This window comes from Anolis carolinensis, chromosome 3 (assembly GCF_035594765.1).
Source record: "Anolis carolinensis isolate JA03-04 chromosome 3, rAnoCar3.1.pri, whole genome shotgun sequence".
NCBI lineage: Eukaryota > Metazoa > Chordata > Lepidosauria > Squamata > Dactyloidae > Anolis > Anolis carolinensis.
In genome coordinates, this window is record NC_085843.1 from 220,134,489 (window position 1) to 220,157,190 (window position 22,702).

Sequence of the window (22,702 nt, forward strand, 5' to 3'; positions counted from 1 at the left end):
CTGTGGCATGGCAGACCTTGGCTACGAGGCAATGGTTTTGGCAGTACGGTGAAGCAAACTGCAGTTCTCTGTTGGACCAGGAAATGTTGGGGTCGTGGAGAGTCAGCCATGGAATTCCCAAAATCACAGGGAAATGGGGGACCTCGGTAACAAAGAAGGAAATCTCTTCCATATGTTCCCTTATCCACATCCTGGTGGGTTCCGACCACTGACTTACGGGCCCCGTCTTGAGGGGGCGGCCGTCTATGGCTTGCACCACACGGGCATTCTTGAAATCATGATATTGTAATCCCAGAGAGTCGGCATACTCTCTATCAATGAAATTGTTGGTAGCTCCAGAGTCTATCATGGCGTGGATCATGACGGGTCCCCTTTTTGCTGACCATAATGTGACCACGAGAAGGAACAGGACCCCGGTTGGCGGCTCTTGAATGGATTTTTTGACCGGGTTGGCGAGCCTCTCTACACCCGGTCGTTGGCTTCCCCCGCCGGCTGTGTGCCAGTCGGCTCAGACGCCTTCGTCTCCGTGGAGGACGCCGCCGCAAGACGGGCGGCAGGCTTCCCCTTGGCTGGGCACTCTCTGGCGAAGTGGCCCCCATTCCCGCAGTACCAACAGAGGTTTAAGCGTTGACGACGGGCCTTCTCGGCGGCATCCAGTCTGGGACGCACATTGCCCAACTGCATCGGCACCTCCTCGCCTCCTCTGGGGTATGGGGTTGGCGGTGGGGGTCTCCACACTGGACGTGGTTGAACGCTGGTGGGAGCGGGGGGGTTTGCCCCGGCTCTACTGCCCTGGCCTCGAACCCACTGTTTCCTGTTGGCAATCATGACTTCAGCCCGTAAACATTGATCAATGAGTGCCTCGAGGGTCTGGGGAGGATCCACCTTGGAGATTTCTTCCAGCATTTCAATGTTGAGACCCTCCCGGAATTGTCCTCTGAGGGCTACATCGTTCCAGCCGGTGTTGTGGGCCAGCACTCGGAACTCGGCTATATACTGAGACATAGGTCTGTCTCCTTGGAAAAGGCGACGGAGTTTGTGCCCGGCTGCCTCCAAATTGTCCTCGATTCCCCAAGTCTCCTTGAGGTGGTCCAAGAAGTGTTGCGCTGATCTCAGGTGTGGAGAGGCTTGGTCGAACAGTGCCGTCGCCCAATTGGCCGCTGGCCCGTCTAGAAGACTGTAAACCCACGCCACTTTGATGTCTTCTTGGGGAAACTCGGCATCACGGGCCTCTAGATAAGCTTGACATTGGCGACGGAAAACATGAACCTTAGAAGCTTCTCCAGTAAACTTGGTAGGCAACGCCATGGCCGGGAGGCGGATTCCGCGCTCCCGCAAGCCCTTTATTTCTCCATCCTGGGCGTTGAGTCTGTCGCGGATGCGATCCACCTCATCCTTGTCGATGGTGTAGGTAAGCGGCTGCCCACCCGGCACGGTTCCGGTAGACATTCTGGCCTTGGTTAATTGGTGCTTATGGGTGGCGGAGTCAAACTGTCACGACCCTGGTTGCAAAGGCACCAATAACCATACACAGAGGCCAGATTCTATCTAATATCTTTATTAAGGAAATATATAAAGTTAGTAAAAGCAAATGTAAAAGATAGTCCAGAAGCAGACCTTTCAGGAAAGGTCAAAATTAGCCCAAAGAAATAATGTCCAATATGAAATATTAAGGTCCAAAGTTGTAATCCAATAACCGAAACACTCACTTTGCCAGGCAAAGTGAGGGGAGATGACAAGGTCCTTTAGTCCATAAACTTGAGCAAGGCTAGGAAATAACTCGATACTTGAAGCAAGGCTTAAAACGTGGAACAAGGTAACAAGGAACAAGAACAAGATCCGAGGAATAACTTGGTAAAATCCGTGATACAAGGCAAGGATTGGTCCTGGCAACAAGGCAAAGTCCGTAGGTAAACAAGGCTGGGAAGCAAGACGAAGGCTGGATAGCAAGGCAAGGCTTGAGCAGGAGCGAGGCTTGAATCGGAGCGCGCTGTCCAGACACAACTCGCTCCGTAGGCTGACGAATTGACTCCGCGAAGTTACTACGCGGGTAAAACATCTATATAGAGTCTAACTTTCCCACCGAAGCAGTTCTCTGGGAATCAGAAACGAAAGCTAAACTCTGAGACCAGATGTTAAACTCCTTAAAGATTCTCACGAGAAGCAGTCTTAATTGGCTACATTCTTAGCTGCAATCCTCGCACTCCTGCGCGAAGCTGAATCCAAACTTCTCTGTTGTTTACAAAACTCCCGGCGCAAGAACACGGGAGAAGTAGGCTCTGGGCTTGTTTGACATACTTCTGGGAGACAACTTTCTTGCAGGTGCAAGGTTCCCAGATCTGCCTGGGAAAGATCTGGCTGAGAGGAATCCAGTTCAGACTGGGAAGGTAAAAAACCCAAGTTCTCATCTTCATCAGGAATTACAATGTCCTGAGCAGGACTACAAGGCCCATGGATCATCACACTTCTAGACCGACTCCGAGGAGCCAAGGTCTACACCAAGCTGGATCTTCGGGGGGCTTATAATCTAGTTCGCATCAGAGAAGGGGACGAGTGGAAGACCGCCTTCCAGACTAAATTCGGATTATTTGAGTCCCGAGTTATGAATTATGGATTATGCGGAGCTCCCGCAACGTTCCAGCATTTTGTCAATGACATCTTTCAGGATTATCTAGATCGGTTCTTGATAATCTACCTCGACGATTTTTTGGTGTTTTCTAGATCACAATCAGAGCATGAGAACCACGTCAAAATGGTGTTACAACGATTGCGGGATCATGGGCTCTATGCCAAGCTGGAAAAATGCGCTTTTGATCTACAAGAGGTAGATTTCCTGGGGTACCGCATCTCGCCTCTAGGGCTCTCCATGGACCCGGCAAAGGTTTCAGCAGTATTGGAATGGCGGGCGCCAACCAACAAGAAAGAGGTGCAGCGTTTCTTGGGGTTCGCGAACTATTACCGCAAGTTCATTCCAGATTTTGCCCGCTGGTCTGACCCAATCACCAGCTGCATCCGTGGGAAACAGCCCTTCCGCTGGACAGATCAAGCAGAGAAAGGGTTCCAGCAACTAAAGAAATTATTCACGTCCCAGCCAATTCTTCAGCACCCAGATCCTGAAACCCTTTTTGTTGTGCAAGCAGACGCCTCTGATGTGGCAATTGGGGCTGTACTCCTACAACCGGTGGGAGATCACCTTCATCCTTGTGCCTTTTATTCCCGTCAACTAACAGCACCAGAGAGAAATTACACCATCTGGGAAAAGGAACTATTGGCCATAAAGGCAGCCTTTGAAACTTGGAGACATTGGCTAGAAGGGGCCAAATTTCCCATTGTAGTCCATACTGATCATCGGAATCTAGAGCATCTAAGAACCGCCCGCAAACTAAATCAGAGGCAACAACGTTGGGCTTTATTCTTTGAACGTTTTAACTTCCAGATTCATTATGTAACCCCAGCTCAAACCAAGCAAGCAGACGCCCTGTCACGTAAACCGGAATACGCTGCAGGACGCAAGGAGACCTTTGAATCCCAACTATTACAACCCGAGAACTTTGCCACGCTCACAGTGGGGAACACCAAATCCACTCTCATTGATTCAACTTCTCCTACTCTTGGACCCCTCTGTGCTCAAGAAATCAGGGCTAGTCAGCAAGCAGATGCCTGGGCGCAAGACCAACTCCGTCAAGGATTGCAATTTCCCTTCTCACTTAAGGATGGACTGCTTTGCTATAGAAATCATGTTTATATCCCACCAGGGCAGGGCAGGGAAAAAGCACTTCGTCTGTGTCATGACTGCAAGCCAGCAGGGCATTTCGGACTATTTAAAACCATGCATTTGATCCTAAGAGATTTCTGGTGGCCCAAGATCCGCAAGGATGTGGAAAAATATGTCAACACCTGCCCAGTATGCCAGCGCTCCAAGACAAGACGGGAGAAGCCCTCAGGGCTTCTGCATCCCCTTCCTACTCCATCTCGCCCATGGGAAATAATCTCTGCGGATTTTATCACTGACCTACCACCTTCCTGTGGATTCACCATGATCCTAGTGGTGGTGGACCTTTTCACCAAGTTAGCCCATTTCATTCCCTGTGAAGGCCTTCCCACGGCCAAAGAGACGGCAGATCTATTCCTCCAACATGTTTTCAGATTACATGGATTGCCCAAGAGTCTGGTCACAGACCGTGGATCTCAATTCACCTCTCGTTTCTGGAAGGCACTACAAAAACTATTGGGCATAGACTCTCGTTTATCTTCAGCTCATCATCCTCAAACAGATGGGCAAACGGAGCGCACCAATGCCACTTTGGAACAGTACCTTCGCTGTTATGTAAACTACCAACAGGATAATTGGGCTTCTCTATTACCACTGTCAGAGTTTGCCTACAACAATGGAGTCCAGGCTTCTACAAAAGAAACGCCGTTCTTTGCAAACTACGGCTTCCATCCACGTTTCTTTCCCCATGTCATTGAAACTTCAGAAGTCCCCGCAGCAGAGGATTGGCTGCAGGAACTCACAGCGGTGCAACAACTTTTGCTCCAACAACTAGACCAAGCCAAGGAGGACTATAAACGTCACGCGGACAAACATCGCCAACCGGGCCCCGAAATCAAGGTAGGAGATCGGGTTTTTCTGTCCACTCGCTTTTTGCCCTCCCATCGCCCTTGCCGGAAGTTAGATGCCCGTTTCATTGGCCCCTATCCTGTGGTGGCGCAATTAAACCCCGTGACTTTCAAACTCCAACTTCCGCGTTCAATGCGCATTCACCCAGTGTTTCACCGCTCCCTGCTCCTTCCGGCGGATGGTGTGCGTCCTGATACAGACCAACCGGCCCCCCCTCCTGTTTTGATGAATGGGGAGGAGGAGTTCGAGGTTGAGGACATTTTGGATTCTCGCTTTCACCGCCGCCGCCTACAATATCTCATTGACTGGGTGGGTTTTGGCCCCGAGGAACGCTCTTGGGAAGACGCCTCCACAGTCCATGCTCCTGATCTGACCCGTCGCTTTCATCAGACCTATCCCGCCAAGCCACGACCTCGCGCCTCGGGGAGAGAGTCCCAGTTTGGGAGGGGGCTTGAGGAGGGGGATAGTGTGATGACTCATGGGCCTTGTAGTCCTGCTCATGACATTGTGATGCCTGATGAAGAAGAAAACTTGGGTTTTTTACCTTCCCAGTCAGAACTGGAATCTTCTCAGCAAGATCTTTCCCAGGCAGATCTGGGAACCTTGCACCTGCAAGAAAGCTGTGTCCCAGAAGTATGTCAAACAAACCCTGAGCTTACATCTCCTGTGTTCTCTCGCCATGAGTTTTGTAAACAACAGAGGGGTTTGGAAGCAGCTTCGCGCAGGAGTGCTAGAATAGCAGCTAAGAATTCAGCCAATTAAGCCTGCTTTTCGTGAGAATCTTTAAGGAGTCAAACATCTGGTCTCAGAGTTTAGCTTTCGTTTCTGATTCCCAGAGAACTGCTTCGGCGGGAAAGTTAGACTCTATATAGGTGTTTTACCCGCGAAGTAACTTCGCGGAGTCAATTCGTCAGCCTCCGGAGCGAGTTGTGTCTGGACAGCGCGCTCCGTTTCAAGCCTCGTTCCTGCTCAAGCCTTGTCCTGGTTTCCAGCCTTCGCTCCTGTTTCCCAGCCTTTGTTTACCTACGGACCTTGCCTTGTTTCCCAGGACTAAACCTTGCCTTGTTTCACGGATTTTACCAAGTTATTCCACGGACCTTGTTCTTGTTTCTCGTTACCTTGTTCCACGATTCAAGCCTTGTTTCAAGTATCAAGTTATTTCCTAGCCTAGCTCAAGTTCATGGACTAAAGGACCTTGTCATCTCCCCTCACTTTGCTTGGCAAAGTGAGTGTTTCGGTTATTTGGATTACAACTTTGGACCTTAATATTTCATATTGGACATTGTTTCTTTGGACTAATTCTGACCTTTCCTGAAAGGTCTAATTCTGGACTATTTTCTACACTTGTTTTTATTAACTTTATATATTCCTTCAATAAAGATATTAGATAGATTCTGGCCTCTGTGTATGGTTATTGGTGCCTTGCAGCCTGGGTCCTGACAATTTGTCTATTTGGTAAAAAACCTTTTTGTTCAATCCCTATCCAATTGTTCAAAAAGCTTTTAAACCTATTTGCAAGAACTGTGGTGAAGATTTTATAATCCGTATTCAATAACGATATCGGCCTAAAATTTCTTACATCCGTGTTGTTTATATTGCTTTTTGGTATTACTATTATATCCGCTTGTCTCCAAGATTCCGGGATTATTTTTTCCTTTATTACCGTATTCATTATTTTTTTTAGATAGGGTGTGATCTCATCTGCCAGAGTTTTGTAGAAAATTAATGTAAAGCCATCCGGGCCTGGCGCCGAATTTGGTCTCATCAGTTTTAAGGCCTTTCTATTTTCCTCATCTGAAATGTCTTTGTTTAGCAGCTCTCTTTGACTTTCTGATACCTTTTGCAATCCTTGACTACTCAGGTATTGCGAAATTTCATTCGGGTCTGTGTGATTTTTTTGGTATAGTACTTTAAAAAACTCTTCAAATTCCTTCAGGATATCCTCATCTCTTGTTAATATCTTTCCTTCTTTTTTAATTTTTATTATCTGTTGTTTCTGCGATTTTTTCCTAATTTTCCGGGCTAACCAGGCACCTGGCTTATTAGCGTTTTCAAAGCTATACTGCTTGATAAATTTGAGTTGTTTTGCTGTTTGTTCCAATTCCAGATTCTTTTTATTATTTTTCAGTCCCATTAGTTGTTTTATTAGTCCTGATTCTTGAGGTTTCTCTTTTAATTTCTTTTCTAATTGAGTTATTTCTTTGTTTATTTCATTTATTTTTTGATTTTTTGTTTTATTTCTTATTGCATTTTGTTGAATAAAGTGACCTCTTATGACTGCCTTAAATGTGTCCCATACAATGTGGTCCCTTGTTTCTGGGATCCAATTGAATTTAAAGAATTCTTGTGTTATTTTTTTACATTTAATTATGTCCTCTTCTTTTTTAAGTAAATTAATTAATTAAATTACTTACTTAATTTACTTATAAGCACTTTCTAACTTGTAAATATTCTTTAAAATACTTAGGTCTCTCCTGCTCTTATTTTTTAAAAAATCATAAGAACTAAACAAAATTATGAAGAAATCGGATATATTAAAATGGGTAAAATCGTTTATGTGTGCACAGCTTGCTAAATTCCATGATAGTGTTACTTCACTAATGTAAGAAAATAAACTAAAGTTTTTTTTCAAATTCAAAAAAAACATGGACACTACACAAGAAAATCCATCTATGCCTCTGAAATTATTGAAACAGAAAAATACAACCTACAAAATACTTTGATATTGGGGCTTTTTGGTGAAGGACTGAAACAAGTTGAAACATCCTTCTAGCACTAAGTTCTCCTCTTTTTTTCCTTATTCAGATCAAAGAGCACCAGCAACATATTGCTGCTCATCTTATTCTCTCTTTTCAGTTTGTCCCTGAAGGTATTATTCAATGTAATGCTGAATTTGCTGGCTTTTGGGATCAAAACATTCTCATAACCCTAGATCCCTAAAGGTTTCTGTGATCATCCAAGCAAAATCTGCAAGAAATCTTGCAAATTGGAAAGCATTTGATTTACTGAGGTTGTAGAAGAAGTAGCTCTAAACGCACATCGCACTATCAATGTCTGTAGAAAACATACATCTAAAAAAAGTGAATGGGAGCAAAGCAGAAACCTCAAGTATTCATTTAGTTTTAGGAATAGCTAAAGGGGTTAATCATGATTAAATTATTCTACTTCTTGCAACTCATCTAAGTGTCAGATATTTGAAAAAGTGTTTTCAAATGTTCTTTTAATTTTGTTTTTCAGTTATCCACCCAGAGGCCACTAATGTTTATGTGAGATATAACTGAAGTGCTTCCTGAAGTCTATCAACAGATTTATGAATATACAGTGCAAATTTCACAGGTATAGTTTGGAAATAATCCTCATTTAACTTCAGACCATCGGTTTGCTGAAGAGGTTTATGTCTTCTTGGGGCTGATAATGGACGCATCACATGAGAAGTTTCCAAACAGAAACACATTGTTGATGGTGCCATCCTCCTCATTGGGAGGAACATACTAAAAGACAGAGGTAAGGAGTAATACATTCAAGTATCAGTCCAGTGACTAGCAGTTCACTTGCCAGTTAGAAAAGGATCTCTCCAGGGCTCTTAACAGCCTAAAGGGTGCAAGGCAAAATTGTCATTATACCCTGCAGAGGACATGGAGCCATTTTGATTTTTTAAAAATCACACTTTTATATACAAAATTGTAACATACATTTTGGGATGCTTGAGTCTTAAGGTCCACATGCAGCCTTTGGGAAACAACTTTCCGCACACCTGGTCTAAACAGATGCACTGGATATTAGTACATCCTGAGCACAATACTGGTTATTAGGGTTGTGTGTTTAGGGTGGATGTTCTTTGAATTCGGATCTAATTCAGAAGTTTAGCACTTTTGAAGAGAATTCCGACCTGCCTGCTCACTGCCCCCACAATATTAAGAATTTGAATCAAAAGTAGCCTTCAGTTCTTAAGCCTTGGATGTCTTCGGATGTAGCTGTGACCAAGCACTGCTGAGAGATGAAACCAAACCTGTTGGCATGCCTCTCAGCCAACCAGGGCTGACAGAGGAGGGAGGCAGAGGCAGAGATCACTCTTGTAGTTTTTTTTTAAAAAAAAAATGTTTTTAATAACGTTAAAATTCCTACTTATGCTTATTTTTACCTAAGGGAAGAAGTAGCCATGTTAGCCATAAGAACATTTCTAAGACTTGTATTAGCATGTTATCTTTAATGGGTCAATCAAAGAGCAAAATAATGTGTCCACGCTTTTGAGATTTCCAGCTATATCGAGTACATTACAAAAACTGTTTGTGGAGAGAATGAATTTGGTGTGACAACCATGTCACATGGGCCACTGGCAGCACCACACGTTGTGGGGAATCTGGTGATCATCGTTGGTGAGCATGGGGAACCCATCACCACACGTCTTGCATTGCCCAGCTTGGCAGGAAGCTGATCCCACAGGAGGAAGCTTTGAACATGCGGCTTCCCCCCCAATACTTCCTGTGCAACACAGGAAGCCTCCTGTGTTGTTATCATGGTGGCATACATCAGCTCCTCACTAGTTTACTCACGGAGCCCCACCAGAAGTTCCTCTAGATTGTGAGATGGGAGCCAGTGGGCTCGATGGATCAACTAGGACTGAACTGAGGTATGTCATCAAAGTAAGCCCCATATGACGAAGTTGCTAAAGTCTGAATAGTGTTTTAAAATGGAATGGAATTACAAAATATCTGTAGATTTTATCTGTTTTGCTGAATGTCTGAAGACAGTGCTCATTTTTGCCCTCTGGATGGTTCTTGTAGATGAGCATTCTCTCATATTTTTTAACATTGCATTCCTTGTCAGAATCAGGAGAGACTTAGCTAACTCTACAAAGAGCACAATTTTCTTCTCTTTCTTTCCTCCCTCAGGCACCTTTTGTCTGAAACCTTTCAACAGATATTCTCAGTTCTTCCTCTTTTTTCTATTAAATAATTTGCTTCTGATGCTATCTTTTTCCTTCTGCACACAGTTCTAAGTTTCAGGACTGGTTTCTTATTTCAAGCTATTTTATATCTTTTTAAAAAGTATTCAGTTGTTTGAAGCATAACTGGAGCACTCTGCTGATACAATCTAGAGAACCCAAAAGCCTGCACATTGTTATAGCATTTTCGTAGGTTCTAATAAACGTATTGACTGTGGATGTGTGTTCATTTCTTTTTCTGCCCCCCCCCCTTGCACCAGCACAGCCATCTTTGTTTGTTTTTTTTCTTTACTGCCATTGTGCAGTTCTTTATCTTCTAAACCAGTAAACTATAAAGGAAGTCATTTTACAGTTAATTTGTTGTACATGTTGGTGTCGATGTAGAAAACAGATGTGCTATTTCTACTCAAGGCACCAAAGAAATTAAGTTGTGCTATAAGATCAATTACAGATATAGTCACTAGTAAAAGCCCTAGGACATGTGTCATCTTGCCACTTAGACACAAGAACCTCTGCTAGACTTGCTAGACTTATTTTTCCTTGTTGTTTCTTCTCTTTAATTTGGATATCTATTAATTTCAGTACTGTGCATTAACATATGGGGACTATGGTCAGTACATTTCTTATCTAATGTATTTCTTGCTGCATGTTACAGTTTGTCTATTCAGTTTTATTGTTCATGTGTTCCTACATACACATTTTCCTATGAACACACACATCCAAAACAATTTTATCTTTCTCTATCTTGCATTATGCTTCATGGCTTATTTTCAGGATTAGGATAAAATTGCTTTGGGACTGAAATATTATTTCTACTATCAGAGATAAATCATCAAATTACCAGGTTTTATTACTTCCAACCTTGTATTCTTCAACACATAACAAAAATGTGAAACGGGAAGTTTTATTTGTGTGTGTTTATGTACAGGAGAAAATGTACTTTGGGGAGAGACTATAAGCATAGAAGAAAGGATGTTTAAAAGGATATATATTTATAGATTATATGCAACAATCAATATAACCATAATTTTAATAGCTCAGTCCTGTTACAGGATACCCATTACATCTAATAAGGTTTAATGCTAAATTATGCTGCAGTCCTATGCACTATAACCACATGATCCAGTACAGATTGAGCAGCCCTTATCTGGAATTCTAAAATCTGAAATACTGCAAAATCCAAAATTGTCCACAACTGACGTAGTGACACCTTTGCTTTTTGATGGTTCAATGTACTCAAACTTGGTTTCATGCACAAAATTATTTAAAATGTTGTATAAAATTCCCTTCAAGCTATGTTTTAAATGTACATGAAAAATCAGTGGGTTTTGTGTTTAGACTTGGGTTCCACCTCCAACATATCTCATTATGTATGTATATGGAAATAGAAGTATCATAAACTACAAAACACTTCTAGTTCCAAGGAATTCAAAAAAGAAATACTTAACCAAACTTTCATTTTTATTATATACTTTCAATTAGAACAAAGTATCTTCATCTATTTATAGAATCATAGAATCATAGAATTGTAGAGTTGGAAGAGACCTCACGGGCCATCCAGTCCAACCCCTGCAAGAAGCAGGAAAATCTCATTCAAAGCACCCCTGACAGATGGCCAACCAGCCTCTGCTTAAAAGCCTCCAAAGGAGCCTCCACCACAGTCCAGGGGAGAGGATTCCACTGCCAGACAGCTCTCACAGTGAGGAAGTTCTTCCTGATGTTCAGGCGGAATTTCCTTTCCTGCAGTTTGAAGCCATTGTTCCGCGTCCTAGTCTGCAGGGCAGCAGCAAACAAGCTTGCTCCCTCCTCCCTATGACTTCCCCTCACATATTTGTACATGGCTATCATGTCTCCTCTCAGCCTTCTCTTCTGCAAGCTAAACCAGCATGAAGATGAACATGGTGTACCTACATCACATATACGCATGCCACATGTGCAGATGAACCACCTCAAACATACAAAAATTAACAATCCTATTCCAACTTCATGGAATATTCAATAACCAGATGTTAAAGGGCTATGCAGCCAGGACCATGGACCTGAACAGACGCTGAAGGCTGAAGCACGAGTTTTTTAGACAAATGGATCTCATTTACATATGTTTTAAGTGTTATAATGTATTTTAATCATGTATTTTTATAGTTTTAATTGATGATATGTACTGTTTTTGTTTTATTATTATGTTCTTGGCATTAAATGTTGCCAACTGTTGTAAGTCGTCCTGAGTCCCCGCGGGGTATAAATGCTGGAAATAAATAAATAAATAAATAAATATGTCAGTTTCTATTGCCTCCTTAAACTTTTTTTTACACCCCCCCCCTCCCCCAAACTCCATTACAAACCTGAAGAAATCTGTGAATTTTTTTATCATTCTTTGAAATATGCAGTCCAAATCACCCACATTCTGTAGCATCTGAAAATCTGGACCCTTGATATTGCTCATGAAAATGTCAACATTTATCATTCTTTAAAAATTCTTAGGATTGAAAGAAGAGTTCCTTCTCTATGTTGTCAAAACACAGTCCGATGTCTTTTTAGGCCTGGTACTGGGATTATTTGGAGGGCTGATTCAGAAGATTGCTGGATGGATCACACCAGCTTTCGTTTCTTGGATATGGTTATCGTGGTTTTCTATGGGCGAGCAGATGGTGACTGGTACATACCATATGTTCTGTCTCTCAAACACTAGAGTAGATAGGGGGAAACTGGTGCCATTTTTGAAATCAGCAGGCCAAATATACCCAGAAACAGAACTAAGATTTGAGGCACCAAAATATGTGTTGGTCAATGTAATCTTTATGGGATATATTTGGCCACTCACACACCTATTCTTATTTCAATAAAAATTTAAACCTTTGCCACTCTGCTGGGTTTTCCTTTTATCTTTTTACATGGTGCATACACACATAGAGTGAAAGATAATTTTGCTTTACTTGCCAATTTCCTCCATTTGTAAATCATAAGAAGAAAAATGCATTAAATTCTACTTCCCATTGAAGCATTACTTTAGTCTATAAGAATAGCTGAGGGGAAAACAGTTATATGATAGATAAGCTCATCTTTGGCTTTCTTGTTTTCTGTATCAAAACATGATAATGAGACATTTTACAACTGACTACATGGGCAATCTTTACAAATTAAAATGAAAAATAGTGTGAAGAAGGTTTCAGTATTCTAGATACTCAAAAATACTCAAGAAACATACACTATCATAGACGAATTTGGAATTGAGCCATTGCTGGTGTTGCAAGAACTTTTCTCTGCTAATAACCTTAACAGAAATAAATATAGTTAAGATGAGGTAGACTGGTTTTACCTTTGAGGTGAAATGAAGTATACTCCCAATGCTTCTTACATAGATAGATATAGAAAGAAATGTCTTCAGGTATCCTTAGTTTTTGTATCAACACAACACAAACATCACCATGGAAGCGACTAAATGACACAGTCTGTTCAGTGATTGTGACATCAGAGCACTGGATGCCACATGGTTACAGTGCTAGGACCTCATCACACTTGAGCATTTGTCCGCTTTAAATCCAGTTTCTGCCTCCTGCAGAATTCTGGAGTTTGTAGTTTGGTGAGGCCCAGGACCTGTCTGGCTGAGCTGTTTAAAGGTCCCTCCCTAAAGTGGATTCAAAGTGGATTCAAAGTAGATCCAATCTCTAGAAAAGGGATTTACATTTCTTGCTTTAAGAAATAATGGCAATGCATGAACACAAAGGTGTTAGGCAAATATTGCCAGTCATTTAGCAATGTTTAGAAAAAGAGAAGGGGAAACTGACAACAGGCATATTCTTAAAGTGATGGAGTAAGCAATAAGAAGCATATGTCATTTTTTCTCAAACACAACACATTATTTCCTTAAAAAGAGTCCCCAGATTTTGCAAGTTATATATTCTAGCCTATGGCAAAGGTTTTCTTTTGTAAACATATTATATCTATTGACCAGTTACATCAGACTATGCAATTGAATTGAGACTATGGACCTCATCACATGGAGGTCCCAAATGCAGGCAACAGCAGGGGGAATCACCAGGTACTGTGGTGAATTCGTGGGACAGTGGGGGGAAGCATCAGCCTACACCCTGCATTGCTTGCATCACCTGCATCACCCGCATCGCCGCTTTCCCCAACATACGGGGAAAGTATCACCACCCGGCTCCCCCCACACTAGCCTTGTTCTAACTAATGAGAACACAGGAAACCTCCCATGTTCTCTGGACTCCCTCATAGGTTGTTTTCAGGACAGAGCACCACCAGAAGTAGGCCTGAATCGTGTGAAGGGCTCCAGCGGGCTCCGTCCTTACAGTATCCTGGCAGATCCTGGCAGCATCCTAGGATGCTGCAAAAAATACATGTGATGAGGTCCTAAGCTAATTCTACATAAGACCTCAATATTTTTCTGTCAGTTGCAGAAATTCTGGCCTATGACTCAGAGAGATACATTTGGTCCTGGTTCGACATTGAAAAATAAAAATGAACAAACAAAACATGCTATCATAACAACAATGGCAGCATCCATTTCTCCTCCAGCATCTACCAAGACACTTTGTGTACATAATTGTTTTGCCAAAAAAGCCAACAAGATAATTAAAAATTATTGAGAATATACCAAAATTCTCATAATCTTACCTATTAAAGTAAGTTTTTGAAATCATTTGTTGTTCCACATAATATATCAAAATATGTGTTGCTGTGAATAACTTTACAGGCAATTTGACATTGATGAAGTGGTCAAAATAGAAGGTGAAATATGGAGATGTAGTTCTACAATATACAAACCTTTATTTGTATCTGTGTCAGCTTTCCGCAGTCATGTATGAAAAGTCAAAATAAAGCATAAAGCACAACTCACACAGTATGACGGTTATGGACATTGATACATCTTGTTGCTTTTCTAATTCATTATGGAAAATTATTGACAAGCCTACTTAACAAAGTTACCTTTTGTGCTAAAGATAATCTGTGAAAATGTTCACATTTAACTACTGTATTTTTTGCTGGCTGATTAAAATGGGTGGTAAAATGGTAAAACTTTAAAACTGTTTATTTTTTAGTATCCTTTTCATAATTTAACACTCTTTTCATTCCTCTCCAAGTTCCTGATTTCCATTTTCCTACAGTTTTCAATTTCAAATGTAATTAGGACTAATGCAATAATAGCATGATGGAAACTTCACCATCTTACCTAAGACAAAATCTCTAACTATATACAGGATTCAGAGGAGTTGTTTGGCTGCATTTTTACAAGTTATCTCTATCCCGCATATAAAACATATGGAGCCGCAGTGGCCGCCTGAACTGCTGACCTGAAGGTTGGGTTGCTGACCTGAAGGTTACTGGTTTAAATCCGTGAGATGAGGTGAGCTCTATCTGTCAGCTCTAGCTTGCAAGGACATGAGAGAAGCCTCCCAGCTATCACATCTGGGTGTCCCCTGGGCAACATCTCTGTAGACAGCAAATTTTCTCACACCAGAAGCGACTTGAAGTATGTTCTCAAGTTGCTTCTGACACGATATATAAACATGCTTTGTAATATTTTCTGCTGGCAGTAAAATATGGAACAAAAGGATTATAAAATGAATTCCAGCTGGATGAAACTGACATGCCTGCTCATACTCGTACTATTCATTTTCAGGGGTCACCTAAATTAATGAGAGAGAGATCAAAAGTTAATGCGAGGAGATAATAGTTTGTACCTCCATAGCTCATAGAGGACAGTTGTCATTCTTTATTTTGCTTCATTTGTTTTATTATTCAGAATCACTGCTATGCAAAGCAAAGGCACTTTTCTGTGCTATTAGGCCAGTCAAGGTAACCAACCACAGCATGCATTAACCTGCATAACACTATGCTATTTTATTTCAGGGAGCATGAGCTTCCATTTCCCCATCACTTCGCCAGGTCCACTTCCATTGCCTTTCTCTGCAGCGGTGGAGAAATTGTGGACTAGAATATACAAGTAAATCTCTAGGGGAATTGTTTTATATTAGCAAGTGTTTCTTCTAGTCAAATATTTAGCAACATCAAAATGAAATGCACAACTTGTCCAAATGTATCCTGAAGAGTACTTTATACGGGTTAGGAATGAATTAGGGGAGAGATTGTGAGCTCTGTTGACTTCTGATACTCAAACCAAGATCCCAGTTTAGAATACTTTTAATTCTAAGGGTTTCCTTTAGCACTAGGCTCCAGTTAATAGATCTCAGAGTCCTAGTAAAAAAGCAAACTTGCTATCAACAAATGTTAACCTTGCCAAATCACAGCCTGTTTTACAGAGGTGTCCATAAAATATGTACCATGTGTCAAAGTGAGGAAGAGTGATATTGGTTTAAACTCAGATAGTGTGATAAGGGGAAGTAAGGTTAAAAATATTTTTGAAGTGTTACAAGCTTTATCAAGAATTCCTTCAGAGTTTGCTATTCACTGGACATTTGAGAGTAAAAGAGCTTGGGGACTTTGTTTTACTTGGAACATAAAAGCATAGAAGAAATAATTGAATTTTTTAAAGAGAGGGAGAGAAAAACTATGAGGGAAAAGAAAGGATTAACAGAGAGAAAAGGACATAGGTATCAGAAGTGTTGAACTAGGCATTCCAAATGATGAAGGCAAATGAAGAGATAAAGATCCAGGAGAGTAAGGACCTCATCACATTAGAGAATTTTAGCATCCTTGTAGGGCACTGGGAGGATGGAGACTGACGGAGCCTATCAGACAATGTAGGGCTACTTTAGGTGGGGCTCCATGCGTCCAGAGTTCTGCAAGCATCCTAGGACAGTGCCCAGAAAACACGGGATGCTTCCCATGTTCTCATAGGGAAGAATGAGGTGAGCGCGAGTCGGTGACACTTCCCCCCATGGGATGGGGAAGGGCCGTGGGCAATGCAAGGCACAGGGCGACAATTTCCCTTGCTGCTCATCAGATTCCACCACACTGCCAGGCAAATCCCCTCGCTATCACCCACAAATTGGACCTCAATGTGATGAGGTCCCAAGACAGTCGTTCTCAGCCTGGGGTCCCCAGATGTTTTTGGCTTACAACTCCCAGAAATCCCAGACAGTTTACCAGCTGTTAGGATTTCTGAGAGTTGAAGGCCAAAAGCATCTGGGGAAACCCAGGTAGAGAACCACTGTCCTAAGACACAGACTCAAGAATGTTCAAGGTGCAGTTTAAGTCATACATATAAATAGGGCATACTGTATAAGGGGCATGACGCTGTAAGGATTGGCCCTACTGTGAATGTTGGCCCCACCATTTTGGCCACTCACTCTTCTCCATTAAGCAGGGAAATCTGAAATATGAAATATGTTTCACATTCAATATAATGAATAAGAACACATGCGGTCAGGAAGCATGATAAAGCAGGGCTTCCTATTGCACGGAGCCTTTTTTCTAGCCTTGCAGATCAAAACAGAAAAACTGAATATAGGGAAAATGAAGGAAGTATGCATGCCCCAACAAAGATATAACATATAATTCCTAAATAAGGCCCTAGCTACAAGATTTAGATAATATATTTCAGGTGCATCCCATGTTATACTGTAAATAAGATCAAGGGGAAATCTCATAGCATGGTTTATTTCTGCAAAGAAAGGTAAAGAGGAGAAACTCAAGAGAAATATTGTTGTGCTCATAAATGCACCAGATTGGCTTAGTAAGCACTCTGCTGGTGATCTTTTCAACATTTCCGCAGCTATATATTTTTTTTAAGCTGACATGCCAAGTGCACAGTCATGCATTTTACCGCATAAATGCTAAATGATGGGGCTGTCATCTTCAGAGGCCAAGTTGCCGTAGTTTTGATGCTAACAATATATGTAGCATACAAGGTTATATGAAATACACTCGAAGCATTATAAATTTTTTCACTCTGTCAAAACAGGTGCCCACTGTTACAGCTTCTGGTCAGTAGATGTGACATTGCTGAGTAGCTTTCATATAAACTATCTAGTTCCTGTAAATATATTTAGGCATTTAACACCATACAGAAATTATGGACAATATTTTTGCAATAACATGAAATCTCCTTTGGCAGAATATTTATTTGGTTCATATTGCACAGAAAATGACATCTGCAGAAGGTGCCTTAGCTCACCCACACCCCAATATGCCATCATGAAAACAAAAAATTAAATCAGAAGTGATTTCAGCATTCTATTTCTGGACGCCTACAGGCACTTTTTATATCGGACATGGTTTGGGAATACAGTGTTCCCTCACTTAATGCGGGGGTTACGTTCCAGGACCACCTGCAATAAGTGAAAATCTGTAGGGATGCTATATTTATTTTAATATTTATACATTATACACGGTTATAGTTATACGCTATTTTAAGTCTTTATCAACCAATCGTGTGTTGATAAATTGCCTCCTTCTCCTCCCGTTGCCGCTTGGCCTCCTTTTCTCTGTAAATTGTAAATTGTAATTTTTTATGATTTATAATGGTCTTTTAGAGTTTATTGAAAAACCATGAAACAGTGAATCCGCAAAAAGTGAACCGTGAAATAGTGAAGGAACACTGTACTGAGCTTCACCATTCAGGGAGGGTCCCCTGGACCCAAAAGTAGGGTTTAAGGCGGGAGTTAGGCACCAAAAAAAGAAAACCCTTTGTATGTAGTTGGTCACTTGATGTCTCATCTTTTCTGTTGTTCTCTTATGGAAAAGAATTTGAAAAATGTGGCTTTTTATTAACACGTACAAAAACATCAACTAATTTACACTAATATTCCATTACAATTTCATGGGTGAAAGTTCATTTGTGCTTTTGCGCCAATTTTGGCTGATCAATGGGTGAACTTTGAGTGGAGATGTCAGACCACCTCCAGTAGTCAGGGGAGAAAGATTGGCATTTCAATTTGAATTATTTTCAATTGTCATAGTAATTGATAAGCATTCAAGTTTTTTTTTCTCTATAGAAAAAGTCTATTGCCAAATGACCACTCCTCCACCCCCAAATAAGCCAAAACTTTGCTCACTGCCCCACACCCCACTTCCTTTACCAGTCCTGTTGTAACAATCTGTCTGGCTGTCTATCTCTTTCACACACATACACACAGCTAGAAATGTAAGTGGAGATTAATTTTATGGTTTTAAAAAATACATTTATTTCATTATCCTATCAATTCATACTTTCTGAAAGCTGACATCAGGATATAGAAGACAGATAGCTCAGTAGCTGTTAGGTTTCATTGGCCAGCAAATAATTGAATCTGGTCTATCCCAATAACATTGGTTTATTTAATCTTTTATTGCCATTGCCCATTATTGATGGTGGTGGAGTGGGCCTTCAAACTGATTATGACTTATGGCACTGTATCCTGGAATTTTCTTGGCAAGATGTATTATTCTTAGACTGAAAGAGTGTGACTTGCCCAAGGTCACACACAGGTTTCCATGACTGAGCATGGATATAAACTCAGGTCTTCCAAAGTTCAACACTCAAACCAGAACACCAAACTGGTTCTCTGCCCATTATTAAGGTGGCCACTTCAAGTTTATATTCCATCTCAAAGATGAAAATATCAAAATACAAGCAGTTTTAAGATGCCCAGTTTTGGTCTTTCCAATTAATATCTGTGGCGGAATGAAAATCATGCATAGTTCATGTTTGACCAGTCCACACACTGTCTTGACAGAGAAAAGAGATGCCAAGCAGATCATCAGTAAGGAACAAGAAGTTTACTGTTCAAAATGCAGGGCAACATATATACAGTCATGTGAACAGTTGCATTGACTCACGCAATGTCCTTTGAGAGAGATTCAAATGGTCCTTAGATTATCATCATTCATGTAAAATGTCTTCCTCTCAGCAGCCCAGGAGCAAAACTTCCTCTTGCTAAGCTCCTGCACAGAAAGTCATCTGCAACTATTGCCAAAATTCCCAGGCTCAGTTAGCTCCCTGGGTGTGGTCCAACCAATCAGCTTTGTGCTTTACATTTTCAGTTAACACACACACCATCTGATTTTACATGCCCCAACAATATCCAACCCCATTCTCAATGCTGAAGATATGTAGGAAAATATAGTAGATCATTGAGATGTTGTGTGGTTTCTGGGCTGTATTATTATTATTATTATTATTATTATTATTATTATTATTATTATTATTATTTCATTTCCTACTAATCTCTCCTTGTGGCTTGAGGCAGGTTACAGTATAATTAAAACACATAAACAATTTAAAAATACCACAATATCCAAGACCAGAGCAAAGGGGAGAGCCAGGGAGGCAGTTCCATCTTGTCTCCTGTGCCATAGCAACATGCTGTGCTAATTTTATATACATATATATAATATACAATAATTTATAAATATATAATATATTGTATGTACTTATAATATTGATAATAATATAATAATTTAATACAATATTATACTAATTAATAATATTACCATACAATTATATAGTACAATATAGTAATTTAATTGCTTATATTGTGCTATGCTAATAATATATTGTATGTACATTTGATTTGTAAGCCGCTCTGAGTCCCCTTCGGGGTGAGAAGAGCGGCATATAAATGTAGTAAATAAATAAATAAATAAATAAATACATATAGTAAAATATATTTCTATAAAATATACATATTAAAATGTATTTCTATAAAATACATATTAAAATACACAAAATGTAGATTTTAAAAGGGCACATGTTTAAAATGTATGATTAAAAATTGTCTAGGTAGGAGCCCCAGTGACGAAGTGCGTTAAAGCACTGAGCTGGAGACCGAAACCAGGTTCAAACCCCGGGAGCGGCAGGAGCGGTCGCTGTTAGCTCCAGCTCCTGCCAACCTAGCAGTTCGAAAACATACTGCTCCGGCGGGAAGGTAACGGCGCTCCATGCAGTCATGCCGGCCACATGACCTTGGAGGTGTCTACGGACAATTCCGGCTCTTCGGCTTAGAAATGGAGATGAGCACCAACCCCCACAGTCAGACATGACTGGACTTAACATCAGGGGAAACCTTTACCTTTACCTAGGCCTGCCAGAAGAAATATGTCTTTCGTTGATTTTTAAATTCTGACAGCTCATTTAGCTATTGGAGCTTTTCTGGCAAGTCATTCCACTGTCGTGGACCAGCCAATGAAAAGGTCCTCTGAGTGGCGGATGCCAGTTGGGTTCTGGTAGACTGAAGTAACTGCCCCCCAGAGGACCTCAGTGTGTGGGGCGGATTGTATGGGAGAAGGCAATCCTTTAGGTAACCTGGTCCCAAACGGTCTCTTTCACAGTTCCATGTTTTAAATTCTAAATATGTTTTAAATTGTTTAAATAAAAACAGGTTTATTTGTTGTAACTTAGCAGTTACAAAGATTAATTGCTTTCTGCATTGTCACATGGTACTGAAACCAGCATGCAGTAGTTCCAAAACAAGCTGTGAGAAAACCCTACTCAAAAACAACACAATTGTAGTTCAGCTATGATTGGCAGATGGGCCCATCCCTTCCATAAAAGATTTTCAAGCATATGAGAGATGTTCCTTCATATACTGTGCATATCAGGAAATTGTTGTTTTGAACTATGGACCTCATCACAAAGGCCCAGCAAAACATCCCACTTTGCCTGGCTTCGGTGAAAAAAGAGAGGGGCAGTGGGGCAAATCTGTCTCTCTGCATGCAACTCCTTCTCGGACACACTATCTACATGACATCAAGAGAAGTCTCCCCTGTTGAGAAGGAAGCATCCAAGGACTCTTCCATCCCAGTTGGGAGCAGGGACTTCACTGGAAGTCACACAACATCAAATGATGGTTGGCGTGGGATGCCATCTAGAAGCCAGGGTGGAGGCACCCTAGGCCGCTGATTTAGGTAAGTGTGATGACATTGTATGAGTTACGAATGATTCCGTTTTAATGTAGTTAGCAAGAATTTAACAAATAGAGGAAAGTTGTTATCCCTAAAAAGTGGGTTTGATCCTTGGTACACTTCAGTTAGACAAGAACATTGAGTGAAAGATCACAAATGTTTATTTTAGCAGCAGCAAAAAGGTGTCTGGGGTCTCCGAATCATAGAACAGAGTGACAGACTAAACAAAACAAAGGATTAACATTTCTACACATCTATACAGAAATCACAAAGCGTACCTTAATGTGTCACAGTTACTTCACTAAAGATCACATTTCTTGGCACATGCGTACTTGGCAGGTCATGTAGGAACAATACTTGATTTCAATAACATAGTAACCTTGTATTAGATGTACTATGCATATTACTAGGTAATAGGCAAAAATGTACACAGTTCAGAAATTTTCCATTGTTTTACTGTTTCAGCTCCAGATTTCGGTTAGAGCTAGAGCCATGAGTTCTATACATTCCTTCCTTGTCAGACTAGACACAACTCAAGGAGACAGAGCAGATTCCAAGGCATAGGAAAGAGGCATCAGAGGAGAATGAAAAACAAATTCTTTTACACTTCAGACAAGGAACACAAATCCTAGTTTCTCCCAGTTTGCCTTCTCAGTTTGTCCTATTAAATGCTCATCTATATTCATGATAAAATTGCATCTTATAGACTTGTATCACATAATTGTATTGCATGAAAATATTTATGGCAGACCATTATTTTTCTGGGGAAGAAGAGTTTCAATATGCTATTCTTTACTTCTCCTGCTCTTCCACACAGCCAGTTTTTACAACTTAGGACCTTATCACAGTTTTATCTCTTATCTCCAACACCCTTTGCCTACTTTTGCCTACAAGTTCCTATCACATGATGTAAGGTCCATTTTGTCGGTAACTCAAAGGCACTTGGAGACAAAAAATCTTCCACCAGAACCTTTTGTAAAATGAGGAAGAACTGACTTTATTTATCCTTAATTTCTCTGCACACATCAGAAGAAAAGGTAACCCCAACATACAGTTACAGCTATCTCATTTGGAATCTGAGAAGCTGTGATGCTGGGAAACATTGGACGGACCGGGAGGAGTCATCCATCAGCTGTGTGATAAGTCATTATTTTATTAAATATGGAAAGGAGAGAAGCGGGTGTGATGAGGTGGGTATGTCTCCTATCCAGTCCTCATCTAGCCTTCTAGAATTTCAGGGTACCTACTTAAAAGGCATTTTCTGTAGAGTGTGTGATGAGGTCCCCAGAGGAATAGTGGATGGCATGGTTTCATCAAGGTTTCTTATCAAG

The 22,702-nt window shown here is 41.0% G+C and overlaps 1 protein-coding gene across 5 annotated transcripts in view; it reads right to left on the minus strand.

Annotated features, from left to right (window-relative positions):
• The window catches only part of ctnna3 (catenin alpha 3), a 1,223,202-nt gene that overhangs the window by 1,043,984 nt on the left and 156,516 nt on the right, over positions 1–22,702 (minus strand). The window contains exon 1 of one of the 5 annotated variants that reach the window (XM_062977503.1): positions 12,883–12,977. The exons of the other annotated variants lie outside the window; for them this stretch is intronic. The gene's annotated coding sequence lies outside the window, so the exon portion shown is untranslated. Of the gene's footprint in view, positions 1–12,882; positions 12,978–22,702 lie in introns of those variants that run through there. 5 annotated transcript variants of the gene reach the window in all.